Here is a 26146-nt window from a genome sequence, read left to right on the forward strand (position 1 = left end):
ATTTGGTGTGTTTCACACACACACACACACACACACACACACTGTACTGGCTGCCCATCAGCAAAATATGGAACAGCATTTACTATTCTCTTTCAATATCATTTACACGCCACTTTAACAGTTCAATTCAGTGACTTTCAGTTAAAAAAAAAATCCCTAGCTATTTATTTATTTTTTTTTTTTTTTTGTAAATGGGGTACAGGGGGAACACTCTAACCTCAGCCCCCCTCCCCATTTTGAAAAATGACCTATAAATAACACTTTCTGTTTCACAGCCTCCACCCCCCCCCCCCCATCACAGCTGTGTTCATCTCTCGACATTTACAACTTACTTCCTGTGTTTTGATTCTAAGCAGCTTCTAAGAAGCTGATGGGTCAGCTTCCCCAGCCGCCAGGGTTTTTTGTTTTTTGTTGTTTTTTCCCTGTGTGTTGGCATTTTTTGTTGGTGGTGGGTTTGGCTTGGGGTTTTGTGAGTGTTTATTTGGTATCTTCAGTTTGTTACTTCATCATCTGGGCTAACTTGAGAGGTGAGAACTGTACCCACAGTGGCCGAGCAGCATGCACAGCAGTATTTGATATTTAGGGCTAGGTTCACATACCCATGGCACTCTGTCTTGCCTTAATTAAAGGGGCCTCAGAACTGGCTACAGATGGCCACAAAGTTTTCTCTAGACCCGAAAATCACAGCGTGGCCTTTGGCTTTAAGATCTTTGAGTCTCCATTTCCTCACTTGAAAACAGGAATTAAAATAACCACTTTAGGAGATTAGCGTGGCGATAATTCACATGAAAGCCCCTAAAACACACTCAGTTTAAAAATAGGCAACTGTAAATGTTCCTTGACTGTGATTCTAGAAGAACTTCTCTGGTGGCGGTGGCGTAGGAATTGTATTACTGTCGGTGTGCATTGAGGAAAGCACAGTGATTATTCCCTCAATGCAGTGAAGGGTGGCAAGGCTTGCTGTGTTGGTAAGATGAACTGTGGACCTGCAGGGCCAGTCAGGCTGGAGAGAGCCAGCTACTCCATACATGACTGTACAGATAAATGTGTGATTACTGGTCATGCAAAATTGCAACAATATATCAAAGATTGGTTACAGAGACTTCATTTTGTAATATGAAAGAGGAGAGCATTCACAGGAAGCTCTGCCGCTGTCCCTGTACAATCTGAGGTCTCTAAAGGAAGCGTGTGCTTTCTGATTGTCTTAAATGTCACCCCAGCTTTTCCTGACAGTGAGCTGAGAGTCCATTGCTATTCCCATTAGAACTTTCTTTGCCATACATAAAAAGCTGTTAGTTAATGCAAAGGAATGACTGTCTGTTGGAAATACTTGTCAGGCTAAACTAATTAAATATTAAATATGAGCTTATACTGGAAAAAAGCAAACAGCCATTTACAAAAGTAAAAGAATTCAGGACGCCTTGCTGTCCTGCTGTTGCTGACCTGCTCTCTCTCACACACACTTTGACAAGAAGGTAATGCTTCCCTTCAACGGCTATTTATTAACTGCCGGCAGAATACCAGGCATTGTTCTGGGAACTGGTAGTTAAAATCAAACTCTCAACCAAGATTATAGGATTTCAGATTGTTATTTACAATAAATAATAAAGCAAATGTGTAATGTTTCTTCCCTGGAAATCTTTAACAAGTGCCGTGGAGAACGGTCCAGAGAGATGGGGGAGACCTTTCTGTGTGCTCTGTTTCTGTTACTTGGTCTTTATTTTAGACATTCACAGAGAAAGAACCCTGTAGAGGAACTGACTCAGCTACAGTCTCCAGGAAGGAAGGAAGGAGCCAGGCAGACACAGGGCTAAGAACATGCCCCATCCTTAGAACAGCAAGGGCCTTAGGTTGGGTGTTCAGAGCCAGGAGCTCTGAACAGTTTTTCAGAGTAGCCAGTCCACTCCTCCCATGGTTCCAAGCACTTTGAAATTTGAAAGTTCTTTTCTTTCTTTCTTTCTTTCTTTCTTTCTTTTTTTTTTTTTAAGTAATACATATAGAATGTTTGCCTGGTATGCACATGGCCTTGGGTTCCATGACCAGCACTGAAATCAACCAACCAACCAACCAATCATTCAAATGACTGCTGATTATCATTCTGATTGCAGGACACGGTCTATATGTGTAGTGGTGTGTGTGCATACACATGCTGGTACATGCGTGTGGACGCCGGAGGCAGACCTCAGGTGTCCTTCCTCAGATGAGGTCTCCCTTGTTTTACGAGACAGGGTCTCTCACTTGTCTTTAACTCCTGGTTTGGCTAGCCTGGCTGGATTGGCTAGCCTGAGTGACCAGTGAAAGCCAGAGAGCCCCAGCCTGGCTCCTCCCCAGCTCTGTGGTTAAGAGCATACACCACCAAGCTCAGCCTTTTTTATGTGAATTCTGGGGGGGTTAAACTCTAACCCTTGTGATGACGTTTTGAGCGGTCGTCCCCAGCCTCCCACACACGGGGGAAAAATACTTTTATATATAAAAAAGCGGGAGGGGGCACCTGTGGTACAGTTAGTGGTTTTAGTGGTAGAAAATGAGTTTTTGTTTACATAAGCCCCGGTTCCAAGAAATAAAATAATATGTAAAAGTAACTTCTTATAGAGGTATATTCGTTTACTACAGAAATAGTATTTGTGGTAATAAAAATGCCTCACGAAATATATATTGATGCTTTATTATGGTGTACAATCACTTTCGTCTATTGGAAATTGTGTAAGCAAATGTATTTCGTGGATGTAAGGGAGGATAGATACGGGAGACAAATTTTCCAGCTGCCTCTAAAACACTCGCCAGCAGGGGGGGCACTGTGCTAAGGAAGAACGTTAAGACCAGGAAGGAAGAAACCAGCCTGAGTGTGGCGCCTTCACATCACCGGCCTTCTAAAGCTCCGAACCTCTCACCTGGAACCTGGAGGGCTACTGCCTAAACTGCTCCTGCATCCGCACTGTGCCTCCTCCTTGGCTCTCACGTTTTAAATTGGCACCCTGTGGATTCCGCTTAAAATACCTATTTTAAAGCAGGTCATTCCCCCCACTCCCTACCCCCAACCCACCCCCCATGCCTGGCTGAACACCAAAAGAATGTCTTCTTTCTTTTCAATGGACCTAAGGGCAGAATGTTCTAGAACACAGGTGTTCAGCCTCAGGCGACCTCTAAGCCGAGATTCTCAGGGATGTATGGCTGTGCTGAGAGACTTTTTTTTTTTCCTGGTCTGTGTCCTGATTATTGCTAGAGCAACAGCAACTGACATCTAGTGTGACCTGGGAGTATTTATTGATCAATACCCTGTAATGATGCAGAGGATGGGCTCTGTTCCCCACCACTAGAAAGAACTGCCAATCCCATAATGTTCACACTGCTGATACTGAGAGCCCTGGGGGTAGAAGAATTGGTAGAAATGGAGAAGAGCAAGGAGTGCTAAGAACAATGCTTGTGTGTCTAAAATGTCCGTGGGCTCCTCCTACATAGAAGCAACACATCCACATGTACCTAGGTTGATGCTATGGCTCTTTAATTCTGAGGGTGTGTGACTTGGGCAGCCCCACTTCATAGCACTCCACAATGAGAGGGTCAGCTCAACCTTGATGCAGCATCACAAGACTATAAGGCTTGGAAGAGACTCAAACCCTTGACTTAATTAATTAGCAATAGGCTCATCTGCATCAAGCATTCAGGAACAAAATAAACTTCTCACCTGAACCTTTTGCTTCCAGATCAATGGGAAACAAAAGCTGTGTCTGCCCCTTTGAAGCAGTCTAGATGTTTCTCAAATAGAAGATGGGCCATTTAAAACGTACACTGATGGAAAGCATGCTCAGGACCCTGTGAGCATTCTATAAACGTGCAAGAGAGCCTTTATGAGGATAACCAAGTATCCTTTTTAGAAAACAGGCCTCTGTAACCCAGAATTGAAGAGGGAAGAGCCTGACGCTCTGCAATCCGAGTCTTCTAGGAACATGGCCGCTCAGCTTCTTAGCCCTCCAGATGGTTGCCTAGCCACAACATCAGTTCCACCCAAAAATGAAGCATGTTTGTTGTGCTGTTTTTCAGCTACCATGGGGGCAGATTCACCAAAGGCACAGGCCTGGCAGGAAGCAGGTAGACAAGAAAACTGATGGCGTCCTGCGTCCTGCTCTCCAAGTTAGCAGAACTTCAGGTGCTAACCTGGGGAGTCTGGGGATCCTGCATGCTGTAATACTCCCCTTCAAATGGCCTCTGGCCTTCTGTTACTGTTTCTCCTCTTTCCCCAGACTCTGAACTGCCATGGCAGTTCAAAGACAAACAGGGAGTGCTTGAGTCAGAGTCACCCAAGGAAGGAAAAGAAGCAAGCTCCTCCCCAGCCCCCTTTATCACTCCATCCTGACTCTGGAGTATCTCCCATTCTATCTCAACCTTGCCCAATCCCCTCTGGTGTTCCGGGCCTGCTGAGATGACAGTCTCCAAGAAGCATTCTCTGTTACACTGTATTTTTCTCTTCCTTAACCCTTTTACCCCAATCCTCTCCTGAACAAAGGCTCCATGGCAGACATCAACTGGATAGTTTGGTTAGAAATAAGGAAGTTGAAGCTGAAAACAGCAAAGCTGGCAAACTAGCTAGGGGAGAATCCATGAAAAAGAGAGCAGTCGGATTTTTTAAATTATTATTTAAATCCCTAGGCCTCCCCTTTCTCCCGCTCCAAACACCAGGGGCAGAAAACTAACAGCAGATGAGTACACACACACACACACACACACACACACACACACACACACACACACACACACACACACACTTCACACACTTGTTTTTTAAACTATGAAAAGATACAGGCATTCTGCCCAGGAGAACTTAGGGTGGGTGGAGGGAACCCTTTCCTTAAAGTCCCAGGTTACTGCTTACTATTCAGCACTGGCCCGGCCAAAAAAGAAAACAAGCAAGCGAAAGAAACAAAGTTGCCCAACCGGCTTGGCTGCTTCTGCAGGCTGGAGAGAGTGAGCCACGGCTTATCTCTGTGAGCTGCAACTTGGGCATTCTTCTGAGTAAACGGTCATCATTTCAATGCTACCCCATCCTTTCTACCGCAGGCTTTGAATTCACTGTCTTTGGATTAAGCCGCCTCCATGGTAACAGGCTGGACACACTGCCCTGTCCACCCCCATCAGACCTTTCTGTGGCCACAGGGAAGGGGAGGGGGAGTACTTGGCGACACTCGCCATCCAAACCTTGGCTCTCTTGTTAGATCATAACCGAATTGAGAAACTTCCTCTGGGCCTCGGTCGATGAGGATTTTTGCTGGCCACTTACACCCGGTGAATTCGACACCGGAGAGAGTCTGAGTTCAGGAAGTGGGTCAGGAAGGCCTCTACCTCCGAACCCTGTTGGGCTCCCACAAGTTATAAACAGTGCAGAGGGAGTCAAGTCAAACTTTCCCTGGCTCCCTCCCTTCTCCCAATTCAGACTCAGCCAACTTTCTTTGAATGCCTTTTAAAAATTGTTCCTAACTCAAAGGAAGAATCCTGTTGCTTTTTCTTTGTTTTCTTTTTCTTTTCCCCCTATATCTGTAAAACTCAAAGGTTTTCCTGGTTTGTACCTACCCACCCCAAAGCAGCCAGGGTCTGGAAGTTGAGAACAATAAGAAGCTCTTTGGTGAGAGTGTTTAAACCAAGCGACTCCTTATCATTACACACTTGCCAAACAGTCTTCCCCTCCTGCAGTCTGCAGGCTAAAATACGAACAATCTTTGCATGGACAATAGTGGAGTCTGGATGGACGCTTCTAGAGCCCCAGTTTGCAGCCAAGGAAAGCTAACAGTGAATCAATTAAGACTATCCATGTAAGACATACTCCAGACAGAATGGAGACATCTTATCTGCTTCATCTGTAGAGACTTCTGTAAAAATCACATATAATTAGGCCCGGCCCAGAGTGGAAACTACTGGAAGCGTTATCATTAGCTTGGAAGATTTCATCTCTGGGTTTCTCCAAGGCCCTGGGAATGAACATTTTAGAACAAGGGGCACCTGATAAGGCAGGGAACATACTTAACACAGCTATTCCTGCCACCCAATAAAAGAAACTGTACTGACAATGAAAGCAGGAGAGAGACAAGTATTTACTGGCCTGGAAGAGGTTGCTCACATTGGGAATCATCGTATGTGAATTCAGGCAAGCAAAATAAAGATGGAACGGCCATGGCATGATGAGCCTACCTTGTTTGTCTTCAGCTGATCTCATCTCGCCATTTTTGGCACAGACCTACCATGCCATAAAACATATCAAAATCATATATAGGGTCAGACTTTTTCCTGAGTCTCTGCACTGGAAACCACGTGGACAAGCCAGGCATGGTGGTCCCTGCCTATAAACTTACATTTGGGAGGCAGGGGTAGGAGTGGCTCAGAGTTGAAGCTGGCCTGTGCTACCTAACAGGCTAAAACCAAAAGTGATAAGAAAGAAAAACAAGGATATAAAGATAACTCTGACTTGATCCCTTGTGTGGCTCGGGTTAGGTTCTTGATAAAAGAAAGGAGAGCCAAGCTGAATGGTAGAACCCGAAGCTTAAGGATTGAAAGTTTGAAGGCAGCATGTGCTACACATTTAAAACAAATAAACAACACCAACCACAAAAAAAAAAAAAAAATCACAGTTGGTCTTGACGGCACAAATTTGTAATTTAACTTACTCAGGCAGTTGAGGCAGGAGGATTACTATTTCAAGATGTGCATGGGCTAAAGAACAAGATCTAGGCTTGTCTGGGCAAATTGGTGAGACTGTCTCGAAGTTTTACAAGGGCCACAGACGGAGCTCGGCGGCGGTGGAGCGTTTACCCGGCCGGCAGGAGGAGCAGGGTTGGATCTGCTCATTAATTCACTGGTGCTGATGAGTAAACACTGTAGTCACTCATTCTGGAAGAACTGGCATCCACAGACTCTGGACTTCACAGTGTTTGCAAACCGATTGATGTGTGAGACAGGTCTATGTCGTCATATCGGCCTCCTCCCTCTTTATCTGCAAATACATATACACTGTGGGTATTTATAGACTAATGGATATAGAATCTTTCAAACAAGTTGTAATTGACTGTATGATTATTGAGTAAACAGCGGATGAAAGAGACATGTTGGCCTCTGATGGCAAATCCAGGCCGCCTACATCTCATGTTCATTAAACTCTTGATTTCCTTGTCGACATCATTCTCTCTGTGCTGGTTTTCCCTTCAGCTACAAGGAGGCTGAGAAAGTGATTTCGTTTACATGGCTGGTGAGAGAGAGGCAAACAGAGAGCTACAGACAGCAGCTGGCATGGGGGCTGCCGAGCTGTACCCTGGGCATGAGAACTCATACACACCCCCAAGTGGGTTTGCAGCCCACAGAGGCATGTGTAGTGATTTGTTTGTGTGTGTGTATGTGCTTACACATGAAAGCCATAGGATATGTGTGGAGGTAGAGGACAACACTCTGGGCTCAGTTCTTTCCTTGCACTGTGCAGATCCTAGGATGGAACTTGTCAGGTTTGGTGGCACGTGCCTTTACCTACTGAGCCATTTTTCTGGCCTTTGTTTTCATTATTCTGCGGGTGGGTGGTTCTGCTAATGTGTGTGCACACACAGAGTCCAGTAGAGGATAACAGGTGTCCTGCTGTGTCATTCCTTACCTTATTCCCTCCCTACAGGCTCTCTCCTTGAATCCAGAGCTGGGCTGACAACCCTTGAGTGCTGTAGTGCTGGGGTTACAGGGTACAACCATGCCTGGCTTATTATGTGGATACTGGGATCAGAACCCAGATGCTCACGCCCATACTGCACGGCTTCTTGCCCGCTATGCGCCTACAAGTTTATTTATATTCTTACTGAATGTGGGAGATGGGACAAAGGTCATGCTTGCCCTGTGGGTAATCTAAGTTCACACTAGGAGAGCAGAGACGAAAGCCTGCCCATTGGTCAACCGAGTAATCCAAAACAATTATTCTTAGTTTCAGTGTATCTCACACCACATGAAACACACAGTTACAGATTATGTTTTGCTTTCAGTTTTGGCTAGGTTTTTGTTTGGATACAAGTCCCCGGATATTTTGAATTAGAGTTCAGGGAATAACTCCACCGATTTCAGACCTGCCCTAGAGGATGTATTAGTCCTGGTCTATACAGGTTGGATTTGGCTATGAGGTTCTTGTTAGCCAATAGGGTATTGAAAAGGGAGGTGAGCACAGTTGTGCTGTGGGGTAGACAATGGATACAAATTACAGGTGCTGCTTGAGGCTTCACCTGGAAGAGATGAGTCACCGGCACTTGCCCGTGCTCATGTAAGGGGCAAAGAGATGGTGGAAAACTGTTGAGATGTGAGATGGTGTCTTACTTGTCATTAACATGGCCGTAGCTAGGTGATTAACACAACCATAGCTAAGCGATGCCAAACTTTTAATATTTGTAGGTTTTATCTAACCAGGCAATGCCACTATAGACAAAAAAAATTGAAGTGAAAATGGGGGAAGGCACAACATCTCATGCCTGGGATCATAACAGGCAGGAAGGTGGGGCAGGAAGATTATTTCAAGTTTGAGGCCAGCCTAGAGCTACAAACAAAGTGAGTTCCAGGCTAGATTGTGTTAAAGTGCAAGACAGTATCTCAAAGCAAACAAACAAAAACATTGTCTCAAATAGGGTCTCACTCTGTAGCCCAGGCTGGCTTTGAACTGTTGATCTTCCTGTCTCAGCCTCCAAAGTACTAGGTGTATGTGTGACCATTACTCTCAGAGGAGAAGTTGTGAGGGGTTGAGACATAAACTTCACTCTTTAGTGCAGGGTCCTGGCTGGCCTTGAACTGGTGGTAATTCTCCTGCCTCACCTCCCACGTACTAGATTACAGGCTGGAGCCATCAAGCCTGGCTTTGGTTTGGTTTGGTTTGTTTGTCTTTGAATTGTTTCTTAACTTTAAACAATTCAGGGACTTTCTTTGTGAGAATAAAATTTAATAGGAAATTGTATATTTACTTGAATATCACCATTTTGCAAGCTGGAAACAGGGCTGGAACAATTGCTCAATGGTTAAGAACCCAGAGGACTCAGGTTCGGTTCCCAGTGTTCATGCTTATGTGGGTTTACAGAGGCCAGAGAAAGTCATTGGATGTCTTACACTGTCCCAGTCCACCCTAGTCCCTCGAGACAGGCTCTCTCACTGAATGGGGAGCTAAGCTGATGGTCAATGGGTCCCCCAATACTCCCTTACCTCCTCCTACAGTGTTGTACAAGCTTCTGACACAGGTCCTGGGTGTTTGAACTCAGGATTATACAGTGGACGCTCTTACTAAGCCATCTCCCCTGTACCCCTGCATTAAATATTAAATATGAATAGCACACATGACTTAATACACTGGTGATTTGTGGAACCCACACACTGAAATTTATGTTTGCATTTGTTTTAAAGAAATCATTGTCTGCTTGTTTTGCTTGGGGGTTGTTTTGTTGTTGTTATTTGTTTTTGTTTCTTGAGACAACGTTTCTCTGTGTAACAGCTCTAGCTCTACTGGAACTCCCATTTGTAGACCAGACTGGCCTTGAACTCACAGAGATCCATCTGCCGCTGCCTCCTGAGTGTTGGGATTAAAGACATGAGCCACCGCTGCCCATCTAACAATTTTTTTTTATTTGTTTTATTGTATTTAGTTTGTTTTTTTAATAACTTTTTTAAAGTTTAGTATATTCTGGGTAGTACAGCTCCAGTTTAAAAGTATTTAAGATGAAAGATTAAACTTACACACTTAAAAAGTACCAAATATGGCAGGCTAAGACAGCAGAAGAGATCAGTGCCTCCGAGAGGCTTCATCTAGCAACTGATCAGCTGATAGGAGCAGGTGCAGAGAACCAGGGCCAAACACGGCAGAGCTCAGAGGACCCCATAAAAGAGAAAGAACTATGGGAGTCAGAGCGGTGGAGGACGCCAGGAGAACAGGGCCCACAGAATTAACTAAGCAAGGTTCAAAGGGGCTCACAGAGACACCCCGGAGCCTGCATGGACCTGCACTAGGACCTCTGCATATCGCAGATGTATGACTTGCTGTTCTGGTGAGACACCGAACAGTGGAAACAGGGGTCCTCTGATGCTTTTGCCAGCTCTTGAACCCTTTTCCTCCTACCGGGTTACCTCTCCCAGATTTAATATGTGCGTTTATACCTAGTCTTAATGTAACTTGTTATGTACCCCATGTTTGGTTGATATCCTGAAGAGGAGAGGATGGGGGAGAGGGGAAGACTGGAAGGAGCAGAAGGAGGGGGAACTGTGGTAGAGATGTATTGTGTGAGAGAAGAATAAATAAAAACAAAAATAAAAACCAAATATGTAACTGGAAATTATAGCATTTAGCCACAATGAGACACACTTCAGGCCAGCACAGCATTTTATGTGCAATAGAACCATTTTCACATGCTCCTATTTTTACTTTGAATTTCACAAGGCTTGGGCTATTTTTATTTACTTATTTGCAGATTTTACTTTTGTTTTTATTATTTGTATATGCGTAGGAGTGGATGGGTATTTGTACATGAGTGCTATGTATGTGTACGTATATGTAGGGGTGGGTGGCTATGTACACATGAGTACTATTGCCTGTGAAGTCCAAAAGAGGACATCAGAGTTACAAGTGATGCTGGTCCCCTATCTCCCCAGCCCTACACCAGCCCATTTATGTCATGATTTTGTAGAGTAGACAGCTAAGGGAAAACACCACATGTAGACTGTGGAAACAGAACTCTGGTATCCAATAATGTCCTCAATTACAGAGGTGTTATTTCAAATGTGCTAATATTTTCATTACACACAGCACAGCAGAGGGATATATTTAAACATCTGACAATCCCCTTCACTGAAAAATTTTTCCATTTTTTAAAGTCAAATATTAGAGCGATCCCAGGTTATTAGAAGGGTTCAGATATCTATAAACAGATGCTATTGTTGCATCCTAATATACATCAGTTAATTGGAGTGTCAGAATATTAATATCTGGTTATATTTGGTTAGAACAGACTTTCTTTAGAAGATGGAGAGAAAAACAGACTCTTGCAACCAGTGGATTCCAACCCAGTGATTTAAAGGCTGGGTGCCACACTGAATTTTAAGCCCCGGCAGCTACTTACATACACTGTGTCAGTGGAACACAGCAAGGCTTGTTCGTCTCCTGACTGCTCCTCTGCTAAGTGTCAGGGTTGAGTAATATCCACAGAGGTTGCATGGCGTACAGAACCTAGAGTATCTGCCAAAAAAACTGTCCTGTGGACTGATACTGGCCCCTCGGCTGCTTGGAGCAACAGCTTCTTCATGTGGCCTCAAAGTATGGAACATGAAACCATGAAACCTATGTTAGGATTTTAACATGGCATTAAAGTGATATGTTTGTTTATCATACTTTTTTAGCTAGTATACTGCTGGAAGTGCATGCAATCTTTTTTTTTTTTTTTTTTTTTTTTTTTTTTTTTTACAAGGCAGGGTTTCTCTGTGTTGCCCTATCTGTCCTGGAACTAGCTTTGTAGACCAGGCTGGCCTTGAACTCACAGAGATCCACCTGCCTCTACCTCTCGAGTGCTTGGATTAAAGGTGTACACCACTGCCTGGCTCAATTTAACTTTAGAGGAGCTCCTTATAGCGATGGACTCTCTTAACTTCAGGGTCCTTCAGCATGCTCCCACGTGCCTGATGATTAATATCCCTTGTCTCAGTCTCTACTAACCCTAGCCAGAGCCCATGCAATCCATTTACAATTGAATAAAACTCAGAGACATTAAGTAGCTAGCTTAGAAACAGCCAAACTTGAGGCTGAATTAGAACTGAGCTGGGTTCAGATGCTGAAGCAAACCAGAAACGGAGTGGCTGGGGACCAAAGAGGTGGCTCTCACTGCTCTAGCAGAGGGCCTGAGTGATTCGCAGGTGCCATGTTGATGGGAGATGCGAATTATTCTCCTTTTGTTTAGGTATTGTGTTTATATAGCTCATTTAGAAATGTAATGTATAATGTAGTACAGATAATAGATAATTATCTATGATAGTCAAAGTTTAGAGTTAAGTTAGTTGGGTTTTTCAAGATACACAGAGATGTATTTGAAAAAGATAGGCATTCTTCAAACCTTTCAAAGACCTATAGAATATGGCATTTAAAATGGTTTAGGGTTTTCGTGACAGTGAGACATAATTGCTCTTGGCAATACCACCTACACCAGAAAAAAAGATGGACATTAAAAATACTCGTTATGGAGTTTGCTTCCAATATGGCAAGACTAGCCATTTAGACAAGATACTGCTCTTGTCTGGACTGTTTGACTTTATGCTGTATAAACTGGACATGCAGGACCCACAAAAAAGTGACTGCTGATTCAAGATGGACATTGCTACAGAGATCCTGCTTCATGGAAGAGTCTGCTAGACAGTGTATAGGACACAGAGTAAAGTGACTGACAAACTGCCAATACAAGAAGACAGTTAAAGTTTCCTACTTTGCTAAAGAGTCTGCCAGATACACTATGGCCTAAGGACTGAAGATGGAAGATTATAGAAGAACTTCAAGTGACTGACAAGGCAAGATGTCTCTGTCATTTCTAGAGTTTATATACTATCCTTCTGTGGTCTTTAAAGGAGTTAAAGACAGATAGTTATGGTTATAGTTTTCCTTAGTTATGCTTAAAGATAAGTTACATATAGGACTTTAGACTTACAAATATAAGATAGATAATAAAATAGTTTCTTTTAATCTTGTTAAATGTTAATGGACTAAATAATGTTAACTGTAATTCTTATTTAATAACTGTTATGTTATATATTTTGCTATGTTAAGGTTAAAACCCTTCTTTTTATCTAGACAGAAAAGAGGAGATGATGGGAGATGTGATTCTGTAAATATGTTTCTCATACTGATTTAATGAATAAAGCACTGTTGGCCAATAGGAGAGGAAGATAGGAGGGACTAGGAGACAAGGAGGAAAGAGGAAGTAGCAAGGGGAGCCAAGATGGAGAATCTGGAAAAAGCAGTATGCCGGCCGGCTCCCCAGTAAGAAAAATACATAGATCAGCAGAAATGGGTTAATACTTAAGACAGAGCTAGCCGATAAGAAACTAGTACCGGGCCAATAGCATTGTATCAAATACAGAGTCGGTGTGCGTTATTTGGGGCTGGCTCGGCAGCGGGACAAGACTGGGCAGCGGGTAGAAAAACTGTACTCCTTACACCATATGGAATGGCTCACAGTTGCCTGTAATTCCAGCTCTGAGGGATATAACCTGCTCTTCCAGCCTGTGAGACAACTGCACGCACGCACACACACACACACACACACACACACACACACACACACACACACACACGGCTGGGGGGGGAGGGGTAATGAGAAAGAATGATGAACTATTTTACTGTGAGGAAGAAGAATAATGTCAGCCATGACAGTTTATGTGAGAGTGAAGAAAGTTAGGGTAGGTCTCTGATAGTCAATAAAATAAACACGGATGTGTTCCTCTTCCAGCACCAGCTAGCAATGGCCTCTGGGGAGTGTCATAATCTCTCTGAACTCTAGTTTCTTCCTGTGTTAAATGGAAATGATGTTAACACCAATGTCATAGGGCTGTTCTGGGCAGCCAGTGTCATGGTGCTTATCATATCTAATGTCACTTATTCAATGGGACAGAGCTGCTGGGCTCTGATCTGACCGTGAAATCCTAGAAAATGCTAAGTTATATTCAGTATTGCTGCATGTTCCCTCCCTAGACGTGAAGGAGGCAGCTTTCTCTATTTAGCTGTCTAGTCTCCCTCCACAATAGCAGTCTCCTCAGTGGAACAGAACGCACAATAACCCAGAGACCAAGGACGTAGCTCAGTTGGTAGCATATGTGCCCAGCATGCATGAGGGCCTGGGTTGCATTCCCAGTAGTATAGACACTGGGTGTGGTGTTACACACTTATCATCCCAGCCCTGGAGAGGTAGAGACAGGAGCATCAGAAGTTCAAGGTCATCCTCTGCTATGTAGCGAATTTGAGGCTAACTAGGCTATGAGAGCCTCTATCTCCAAAAAGAAAGAGAACAATTAATCTCAACCACAGCAGCACCTTGATTACTAACACTTTGTTTTCCAGGGACACCAAAGAACCAACCTGTGTGTGTGTGTGTGTGTGAGTGTCTGTGTGTGGGTGTCAGTGTGTGTAAGTGTCTATGTGAGTGTGTGTATCTGTGTATATGAGTGTCTGTGTGTGTATCTCTGTGAGTGTGTGTATCTGTGTGTGTGTATCTGTGTGAGTGTGTGTAACTGTGTGAGTCTCTGTGTGTATCTGTGTGAGTGTGTGTAACTGTGTGTGTGTCTGTGTGTATCTGTGTGAGTGTGTGTATCTGTGAGTGTGAATGTGTGTGTATCTGTGTGTGAGAGTGTGAGAGTGTGTGTGTATGTGTGACTTACACAAAGGACAGAGAAAAACTTGCAGTTTCCTTCCACTATGTGGGTTCTGAGGATCAAATTCGGGTGGCGAGGCTTAGTGGCAAGCTCCTTTGTGCACTGAGCCAGCTCACCAGCCCATGCCCAGCTTTTACATGGGTGCTGAGGATCTGAACTCAAGTCCTCCTGCTTGCTCGGCAGGTACTTTACCCACTGAGCTGTCTCCCTGACCTGTGGCTCAACTCTTTTAGAAAACAGTTTGGAGCTATAAATAAGTCCGAGCAAATCCCTCCCAGTATTTTCCTAAGGATCACAAAACTTCCAGTTCGTCCCACTCAAACCTGGATGGTGGCATTTACAGATGCTTCATTCAAAAATTTCCAGACTCTAGAAACAGGTTAGATGATCATCTTCCCACCAACAGACAAGCAAACTAACTGTTCTGTCTATCAGGGAAGCTAACAAAGTAGTGATTTGTGGAGTAACAGGAGTGAGCCTAACTATGGTGTGCTGAATGGAGGGCGCAAGTCTGCTGACAGCTCCACGCTGTCTGACTACATTGCTAATGCTCCCTGAAAAACACCAAAGTCCAAGGATGGAGAGCAAGCCAGCATCTTGCAGAGATGGACATCCAGGGAGGGTCTGGATGTAATAAGGATGTCTCTGGATGGACCAATTTCTATTTCCATTGTGTTTACCCAGCTCCACACATTAGTCAAAACTCATTGCAGTGCACATCAAAACAGAGTGAATTTTACTGCGTGTCGGTTTTAAAAAATATATTTAAGAACTATGCGGAACACACCAGCCCAGTGGTTCGTGTCAGTCCATGTTAACATTACCCTGTTACTGTGCTCAACAAAAGAACACCCCCATACAGATTCCCAAAATATTTCCTAGGAGGTCACAGCCATCTGTTCTTCAAACTGCCACCTTAGAGCAGGAAGGTGATACATCTTGTGACAGACATAATCTCCTGCAGCCATGGGCAAAATTGTGTGCAGATGTGTGGTTTTCTGGGCAGAAAGTCCTGGTTTACATGAGTTTGCAAGGATGACATGTTGGTACCAGGCTGGGGCTCTGTGCAAAGTGGCGGCTCCCTCCCATCTCGGCTCCTACTCAGTCTTCTGTGCTTTTTCTATCCAGTGAAAGAGCAACAGCACCAGTCAGGGTTACCTCATCAGCCTGTCCAGTGATGTAGCCCCAAGTGCATTGTGAGTTCCCAGCCTCTGTGTCACTGGAAACTTCACAAGCTCATTCATAACCTGGGGTTTGGGGTCAGCTAGATAGCTCGGTTGGTAAAGGCACTTGCTGCCAAGCCTAAAAGCCTGAGTTCAAATTCCCATGGCATACATGGTCAAAGGAACCAGCTGATGCCTGCAGGTGGTTCTCGAACCTTCACATGAGGACACGCATGTGCACGCGTGCGCGCACACACACTCGATTAATAATGTGCTAGACATACAAGAAGCCGTGTAAAAGAACTCAGCATAGTGACAGGCACTTGTAACCACAGGGCTGGTGAGGAGGGGACAGGATGCTTCAAAGGCTACTTGATCTAACTGATTCAGAGTTCAGGCCAGTGAGAGACCCTGTCTTGAAAATCAGCATGGGTGCTTCCTGAAGAACAACCCATGAGGATGACCCCTGGCCTCCACACATGTACACATGCCTATTCACACCCACCCACACACACACACACACACACACACACACACACACACACACACGATACAGAGCTTTGGAAGAAGGGACCAGAAAAAGAAGCAGCCAGTAGTCTGCCAATAAAATGTCAACTTATAGGAATTCATTTCTCTTTCTGGAAACTGAACTGCTGTTGAGTCATCTGCTCCTTTCTATGAAGTTCAGCAGGACCTGGGAAAGTGGCTTGACATTTACCAAACACAACTATCCCGTGGGTATAGAGCCCCAGTTCAGACAGGCCTGTGTCCAAAACCACGTAGCAAATGAACCACAAAGTCAGGATCCCCAAGGCACCTGTCTTCAACACAGCCTTCCAGTGGAAAAGAAGAAGCCAAGAGTCCTGCTGTTCACCCATGAGCTGAGCTCGTAAAACCCCACATCCATCACCCACAGCCACCTGCCCAGCACTAACCATTCTCCATAGTCCACAGGATACCGGTCCCTTCCGCTAGCTCATGGAAGCCAGTGTAATTCGTCACACGTGTTTGTTTCCCTCCCACAAGGTGGGCTCTATATTGTCTTCTAATATCCCCTATGAAATTTTAATACCACAGATATCTGTTTATGTGCAGTGAACATATTTGGGATTATATGTTAAAAGAGAGATTCTCTTCCCACTACCAGGAATGAGTGATCTCTGTTGGGGACAGCCGTAGCACGAGTTCTAATAGGTCTTAATAATAAAAGCCTGGAGTCAGATATAGGAGAAAATGCTGAAAGATCAGAGAAATGAAGGAACAAGCCACAGCCACGCCTTACCTCACCAACTTCCCAGGTGAAAAGAGAGTGAGCACCCATCTCCTCCTGCCTTACCACTCACTTCCTGTCTGTCTTACAGACCTACAGACCTCTATGGTTCACTAGTGTCTAGTTCTGCCCTCTGATCTTCAGGCGAGCTTTATTTGGTAAAGTATAGCACCAGAGATAGCACCCTGCCTAATTGGACACTCATGTCAGGGGCAGCTGCAGATGTGACAGGTAGCATTAAGTTAACATCAGTAAGACAGGGTTCTGGTGGCACCCCGGAAGCCATTGACACCCACTGTGTAGGCTTCTTCTTGCTTGAGCCTCTCTGGACCTGTTACTTGCTGGGTTCTAAAGGGTTGGGCAAAGCCAAGCATGGTCCTGTAGACTTTTAATCCCAGCACTGAGGAGTCAGGGACATGTAGTCAGAGATTTTCATTGGGACCGCTGACTCCCAAATAGCCACAGAGACGTATTATTAATTATAAATGTTTAGCTGATAACTTATGCTTGTTACGAACTAGCTCTTACAACTTAAATTAACCCACATTTCTTTTCTTTCTTTCTTTCTTTCTTTCTTTTTTTTTTTTTTTTTTTTTTTGATTTTTAGGACACAGCTTTTCTGTAGCTTCAGAGCCTGTCCTGGAACTTGCTCTGTAGACCAGGCTGGCCTCGAACTCACCATGGCATGTCCATCTCCTGTTTCCTCTGCATCTGGCTGGTGAGTCCCGTGACTCTGCCTCTTCTTCCCAGAATCCTCTCAGTTTTGCCCTCCTGCCTGACCTCTTCCTGCCTAGCTGTTGGCCATTTCACCTTTTATTGAACCAATCAGAAGGTGCCTTGGTAAAGACACATCTTCACAGAGTACAAAAAGATTATTTCATACCAGGGGCAGGCAGATCCTAAGAGTTCAAGGCCAGCCTGGTCAACATAGGGACTTCTAGGCTAACCAGAGCTACATAAAGAGACCTTGAGTCAGAAAAGAAAAAAAACCCAGGACGATAGTGCATGCCTGTAATCTCGACATACGTCCACACACACACACAACTCCGTGTGCAAGTAGAGGTCAGAGTCTGACGTACAGAAGTCAATCTTTATGCATTACAGGTTGCAGAGGTCGAATTCTACAGGCTGACCCATCTTGATGGCCCTCCTTTGGGTTTTTCAACTGGGCCTGGATTTCTCATCCTGTCTCAATCTAGTGTTTCAGCACGAGTGCTAAGAACCAGGTACTCTGACAACATACCCCGCCAGTGCTTTGCCTGGGAATTATGAGTGCCACCCTCATGGGACAGATGCCACCCATGTTGAGTTTTACAGCATCTGCCACTTTGCAAGTGAGGGAATCAGAGACTCCAGAAGGGTCAGTTAACTTACCCAAGGCCACATGAGGATAAATGGTGGCCTTCTCCAGCAACAATTACAAGGCAGACCAGTTGGAAGCACCTACTGCAAACCATACACTAAGCTGCTGCTTGCTCTGAATGTCTCTCTTCCCTTCAGCTGGGGAAGAACACGCAGACTGGGGTTTCAAATGAGGAAGGGCACCCCTGTGACCAATAGAAGCATCTTCTTCCAGCCACACATGGCGATGCTGAAGCATTCACTGACTTCCTACCAACTGTGAAATTGTGCAGGTTTCACTCATTCATGACTACTTACTGCAAGGCTCAAAGTAGAAATGCTCTCCCTTCTGCCTGAATCACTATACTATAGGACAGTTGCCCCCAGAGAGAAGCTTTCCAGGGAGACTAGGTTCCCCATCCTGCACTATGGTAGATGTGGCTGGTGCCCCTGCAGGGATTCTGAAGGACGAGCTGGGGTTTCCATGGAATGATTTCACCATTCTCTTCTCCTGCCTGTATTTCTGGAACTATCTGCCATGCTTCTCTGCTGTCCTATGAACAGTAGTGGGAATATCTTCCAGGTGTATTGTAGGCCCCCTGTGACCCTCATTGTATCTGTTACTCTCCCAGTGTCCTGTCCTGTTCCTGGGTATGAAAACGGCTTAGAAAGTTCAGTGGCCTCCCTGACACACAGCTGGGGACTGGCAGGAGTTAAGACTGCGCCTTAGTGATCCCGAGATCCATGAGTTTTTCCTAGGCAGACAGCACAGCACTGGGAATGTGGGAATGGCCTGAGTCCTGAATCCTGAGTCCTTGGAAACTTCAGAGCCTGCTCCCAAGTGCACATCTCCAACAAGGCCGCATCTCCTGATGCTTCCTCTAAAGGTCCACCAACTGGGAGTCAAGCACTCCAGCATGTGAGCCTATGGGGGCATTCTCGTTCAAACCACCCCACACACTTTCTCTCCTTCGATATTTTAGCTTCCACAGACACCTTTCACACTTAGACCAACCATGGGGTGGGGGGCTGGGATGGGGGGAGGGGTGTGGGTAGATCTGGGGGTTTAGGGATAATGAGTACATGCGCCACTCCATTTGACATTCTCAATCAATTTCCTCTCTCTCTATATATATATATGTGTGTGTGTGTGTGTGTGTGTGTGTGTGTGTGTGTGTGTGTGCTGAAAGTAAACCTAGGAACTCACAATCAATCACTTTTTGATATTTATTTATTATTTATTTACTCATTTTGGTTTGTCGAGACAGGGTCTCTCTGTATTGTTTTGGAGGCTGTCCTGGAACTAGCTCAGTAGACCAGGCTGGCCTCAAACTCACAGAGATCCACCTGTCTCTGCCTCCCGAGTGTTGGGATTAAAGGTGTGCACCACCACAGCCAGGCTAGATTTCTTTTTCAGGATTGGGGTCTGAATCTGCCTTGTGTTTGCTAAGCAAGTGCTCTTCCACTGAGCTCTTCCATTGAACTATTTTAGGCTCTTAAAACACAGAGGGAAACTTCCAGTTTGGGATTCACATGTAAGAACCTGTGGTTGTCAATGAAGCTCAGTGGAAGAGCAGCTGTCTGGCATGCACAGGCCCTGGGTTCAACCCCTAGTACTGCAAAAAGAAATTAACTTTTGCATGTAGCTTGGAGAATTTTTTTCATTGTTTTCTTTATGAGAATTCCACACATCTATACAATGCAATATGACTATATAGAGCTCTGCTGACTCCCTCCATCTCTCCCCAAACTGCCCCTTCCCTACTTGGTGTATTTTTTACCAACTCTAAATCCAGTTAGTGCTGCTCACATGTGCATGGTGTGTGCCCGTCCAGTGGAGCATGGGAAACTACCAAGGGATGTATCCTCCTGAAGGAGTGGTTCTCCCTCCCCCAGGACCTCACTGTCGATAGCCCGTCAGTACCAGATGGGACCTAAGTACCACCTTAGTGATACTGGAATTTTGTCTAGCTTGATCTCGTGCAGGAGGTCCCATGCAGGTAACGCTACCTGCTGTGAACTTGTGAGTGCAGCAGCCAAGTCATCTCTCCCACAATGTCCCCAAACCTCAGGGTAAATACGGGCAGTTTTGCTTAGGGCTGAGCCCTCTGTCTCTTATTCTCAGCCCTTGAACAGTTTTCTTCTCGCCATCCGCTGCTGCCCTGATCAAAGCTGAGAGTATCCCAGGTCTTTGGGTGTAAACATAAATATTCAGAAGGCAACTTCACAGCATGACTGCCTTAGTCACTGTTCTATTGCTGTGAAGAGACACCATGGCCAAGGCGACTTCTATGAAAAGAAAACATTTAATTGGGGGGCTTGCTTACACTCTCAGAGGCTTGGTCCATTATCGGCATGCAGCACAGCAGCACGCGGGCCGACCTGGTACTGGAGAAGGAGCTGAGCGTTCTGCATCCCCATCTTACGGCAGCAGAAAGAGAGATGCTAGGCCTGGTGTGGGCTTTTGAAAGCTCAAAGTCCATCCCTAGTGACACATTCATCCAATGAATGAATAGGCCACACCTCTTAATCTTTCTAGTCCTTCACACTGGTGGCTCAAATGCATGAACTTATAGAGGTCATTCTTATTCAAACCACCACAGTGGCCATTTAGCAAGATAACATAGCAGGTTCTACCCATCATGGAACCCATGGTCTCCTCGCCTATGGGGTTTTGACTGGAATATAGTAGCAGGCTTGAATCCCCTCCTGTGGAGCAGACCTCAAACCAGCCAGAAAGGGTTAGTTACCCCTAACAACCACATCTCTATTGCACAGGTACCTCCTCCCCAGCAAGCTGATATCACTGCACACCTTGTATTTTTATTGGGCACACTGCTCTAGATGTGTGTAAACAAGTAAACAAAAATGCATGTGGCAGTACAGTCCTTCCCAGTGAAGCGAAGTGAAGCCCATTACATAGAAACATCTGGTGGCCATCCAGAATATTCCTTAGGAACTTTGCTGGAAAAGTAATATTTGATGTGTCAGTCATAGATAGCGCTACTATCAGAGCTTGTAGAGAATAGATTTCTAGAAAAGTTCATAGTCACTACTCCGCCGACACTATCGTTGGAAATATTGGGTAGAAAAAATTACATGCTATTTATTGGTGCTGGAAAGATGGCTTAGCAGTTAAGAGCATCTGCTGATCTTGCAGAGGTCACACATTCAGCTCCGAGAACCCACACTATGAGACTGACAGTTGCCTGTAGCTCCAGGGCATCCAAAAACCCTCCAGACTCCAAAGGCATCTGCATCCCTGTGTACACACTCACACAGACACATAAATGCAAATAAATCTTTTATTAAGTACTGGGAATATTTTGTGTCTCTCCCTATGCGATTCCGCTACACGTAGAATCCAGGAGTAGCTTTCTCTTGTAAGTTACCAGAGAACAATGTTTTTCAAACATAAGTATAAAGATTTAGCAAATAAATTTCCCTTCCTCTTTAGCTATTTGCATCCAAATTGTCCATTTTTATCTAGTTCTGATCAAATAAACCCCACATCTGATGATGGCAGAGATATGAAACAATGAATAAGGTGTCCCGCAAGGTCACATCCAACCTCACCCCACTTCCTGTGTCTACAGAATAAACATACAGTAGTGGAAATTCTGTTTACATGGTGTCAAGATGCCTTTTAAATCTCCCCTGTGAGAGTGTGGCTATTACCCGGTGTAGGGAACTTGAGCTCCTCTGAGAAGCAGTGTAAGAACTTAAATCCCGATTAGACAGTGCTGCCCAGGGGAAATGAAAGTACTCAGGACTGAAGCTGTGGGACTGCTGAGGCTGTAAAAGAGCCCTTGACCTCTGATCGAGAGGAAGCCCTCAACTACCAGGTGCACACAGCCTGAGCGCTGTTTATTAGCAGGGTCCATCGCCTACAGGTGCCCCGTGTTCCCAGCCTTCCAGCCTGGCGATCTGCTCCAGGTCTGTTTGGTCTTGGAACAATGAGATTTTATCCAGAACTCAAAGGCTGTACTTAGCGGGTTCAAATCCATTAAATAAACCCTTGGAGCGCTTCCACTGAGAACCCTGGGTATGGTAAAGGTCACATTCACTGACACCACACTCTGCACACCAAGCATTGACACAGAACAGGCAAACCCCACCAGCAAGAATCAAGGCTGTTCTTGCCACTAAGGAAACGGTTCTGTGTTTTCTTAAATCCCAGATCGGTGGGTGACATTGTGTGAATCAGAGTGCTCGGCTCTGGTCCCCAGTCTGGTCCCCCTTTTGCTTGCCCACAAAAGAAAGATCAAAGATATCCCCTTTCTTGTTATTTGTGTGTGTGTGTGTGTGTAGGGGGGATGAACGCATTTCTGCGGGTTCATGTATGTATGGGTGCCCATGCACTGTGTATGTGTGTGTAGTGGCCAGAGGAATTCAGAGACTGTCCACCTTGGATATTTTTTGAGATTTATTTTTATTTTCTTAAATATGCATGTGTGTCCATGAGTAGGTATGACCACACATGTGTAGGTGCTGAAGAAGGCCAGAAGAGGACCTCACCTCCAGGAGATGGAGTAACAGGTGGTGTGAGCTACCCCACATCAGTGCTAGGAACCAAACTCAGGTTCCCAGAAGAGCCACAAGGGCTTCTAATGACGGAACCATCTCTCCAGGCTCACACCTTGCTTTGGAATGTTTGCTTGTTAGGTTGATTGGTTTTTTTTTTTTTTTTTTTTTTTTTTTTTTTTTGAGACAGGGTCTTTTTTATGTAGTACTGACTGTCCTGGCACCCGAGCTGTAGACCAGGTTGACCTCAAACACAGAGATCCAGCTACCTCTGTCTCCAAAGTGCTGGGACTAAAAGCATGTGCCACCACGCCCAGCACACCCTTAATTTTTTAGATACACACACACACACACACACACACACACACACACAGAGAGAGAGAGAGAGAGAGAGAGAGAGAGAGAGAGAGAGAGAGAGAGCAGGCTCTTTCACTGGCCCGAATCTCTGGGTTAGGCTAGGCAGCAGGCACAATAAACCCTCAGAATCCTTCTGCCTCTACCTCCTCAGCTATGGGATTACACCATACCCGGCTTTTTTACATGACTTCTCAGATCAAACTCAAGTCCTCATATTTGTGCATCAAGGAGTTTATACCACCTGAGCCATCTCCCCGGGTTCTGTTGAATTTTCTAAACTTATTTCCAGTTTTTCTTTGTGACTCAAAAACAAACGAGTAGCTATTGGCTCTGTGGTCAGGTCTGAGCAGTGACTCACACAGACAAAGTATTTAGGGAGACGGTATCTAAGAGAACCAGGAGAAATCTGTTCTAGTCCCTTTTATGTTATTCTTTAAAAATGGGGTGTGGTCGGAGTTCTCCGGTAACCTTGTAGAAGAACTATGAGGGTTATTCCTATTAAGCTGGTGTTTGTAAAGGTCAAAGCTTGGAATAACCAATCCTACTCACCATATGTGGTCCATTTTTTGTGATTGGCCGGCAAGGAGGAGAGCTAAGTGTCATTCTACCCACTCAGTCCCTCCCACACACCCCTGTCTCTCTTTCCTCCTGAACTTTCTCACGATGCATCTGTCTACAACAGTCTCCAGATGTAAGATCTGCTCTCCGCTCAGAACAAAACCAGTAAAGAAAACCCCCAAGGACACAGCAACCAACTTGCAACCACCAAGGCCATGCCAACATTTCATCCAGAAGGAAGTCCCGACAGCCAGAGAGTGATGGGAGATTCACCGGGCTGACAGGATCAGAAGGCCAATTAATGGCTGCCTGGCTTTCCTTATCTTCAGCTGTAGAAGTGGGCTGTGGAAGCAGATCTCCAGGGTCCTACTAAGTAAAGGAAGAGTGTTATTTCCACTCCAAAGCCAGAGCCGTCTCTGGGTGAATGGGTGGACCCAAAGATATTGGCCCTCCCTGACAACAAAAAGGCTTCTGCTAGGATCCTGTTCCCAGACTGTAAACACCAGACTCCTCTCCAAACACATAATAAAAACCAGCCCCTCCCCCTTTTTCCTGTGCTACTATGATTCAAGTATAAATCCTGATAAATATCAGCCTGCAGTCTTCAACTTCATAAACACTGGATGTTTCCAGAAAGCATAAAAAAGCTTCTGGTGAGATATTTTATGGCTTCTACAATGAACGTGCTCACTGCAGCAATTTTATTTGCTTTGAGACAGGTACTCATGTAGCCCAGGCTGGCCTTGGACTTGCTACATAGCCAGGGATAGCCTTGAACTTCTGATCCTCCTACCTCCACCTCCCACGAGCTTGCATTATGGTGTGCCCATCACTTCTGTTAACTCCTGGGGATGGAACTGCAGGTCTCTGCACGCCAGGCAACCATTCTAACTGCTGATAAGTATCCCAATCCCTCTGCAGCAATATTTAGAACAAAAAAAAAAAAATGATGATAACCTACCCAAGGGGGCAACGGCAATAAGCAATGTCACCCAAGAAAAGCCTGTTTCTGCAAACAGAAAGAACACACTTGGTATCTGTTGCGGGAGACACCAAAGATGAGCTTAATAAATTACAAATCTAATCAGAGGCAGTGTCTACTCAGAGAGAACACAGAACATTTTCCCTCAACTGCCTTAGATCAAAAGGCCAATTTTCTCTGTTCCAGGAACCTATCCTGGAAGTCTCTTCTAAGATGTGAATCATTAAGCCTCCGCATCTGCCAGGGGATTTGGTCATTTGTTTGTTTCTGGGATGTATTCCACTCTTCACTTGTAACTGGGCTCCACAATTGGTTCAAAAGTTTTCTGGCATTTCTGATGTGTTCAGACAAAGGCTAAGAGCTTAAATCTCACTGAATTGACTGCTTGAGCTGTTAAAGAGAGGGAACAGAGCCGCAGAATATACTTGTTGTGGGTCATTGGAACATAATATCTGCTGGCTATAGGACCCCCTGGGCTGTAAATAGACCATATCTTACCCTACTCTACTTTGCCCTACCTTAACCTCTGTTCTTTCAACATTGGGAACACAAGAGATTGGCAATAAACCAAGGCAGAAAAATTTGCTTCTTGGAACAGTGTAGAAAACAACAACAACAAAAAAAGTCCCATTGCCACCTCTGTGTTAACCAACAAATGAAAAAGATAAAGAAGCTGATGTGAGTGAGGAATAAGGCTTTTATTCCAAAAAAGAAAATCACTCAGGTGGGTCTGTTAGTTGAGTCACTGGAAACCGAATTCAAACAACACCCAGGCTCCCTGGCAACTCAGAGTTTCACATGCATCATTAATTGGTTGTCTGACATTATTAATCATCTTTAAGACTGAAAGCAACCAGGACGAAAGCGATCAAATAACTGAAGATCACACGCCTCGCACAGCATAGAACCAAAACTGAATTTGGCGTTCCTCTCTGTTTACTGTTCTCATCGGGAAGTGGGTTCCCCAGTTATCCGGATCTGGGACTGTATCCATGGACAAGCTCCCAGATATTTCTGGGGTTTTTTCAAGATTTATTTATTTTTTATTTTTACGTGTCTGAGTGCTTGCCCAAATGTCTGTGTATCGTGTTCATGCAGTGCCCAGGGAAGCCAGAAGAGGGCGTCATATCCTCTGGAGCAGGAAGTAAATGGGCCGTTGTGAGCTGCCATGTGGATAGGACACTTGGAGCAGAAGTTGAGTCCCCTGCAAGAGCAGCCAGAGTTCTTCACCACTGAGCCATCTCTCCAGCCCCAAATTTTAAACCAGTTTTTATGAACCCTCTCTCAAAATAATTTTTAAAGGAACTTAAACCACCACACCGACTTGTCCCCATTGCTGAGGTTCATGGTAAGGCCCTACCTGTACATACACCCCTCAAGACAGAGAACATACATTGACACGGTGGGAGGCATTTGCTTCCACGGTTTCCATTCCCATGGGAAACCACCTTCTAAATTTGGGAGCTAGATGACACCCCCACCCCCAGGTCTGTAAGTTGGCGGATTCCCCCCCCCCCAAAAAAAAAAAAAAAAAAAAAAAAAAAAAAAAAAAACCTCTGGGTG

Source organism: Phodopus roborovskii, unplaced genomic scaffold (assembly GCF_943737965.1).
Source record: "Phodopus roborovskii unplaced genomic scaffold, PHOROB, whole genome shotgun sequence".
In the NCBI taxonomy this organism is placed as follows: domain Eukaryota; kingdom Metazoa; phylum Chordata; class Mammalia; order Rodentia; family Cricetidae; genus Phodopus; species Phodopus roborovskii.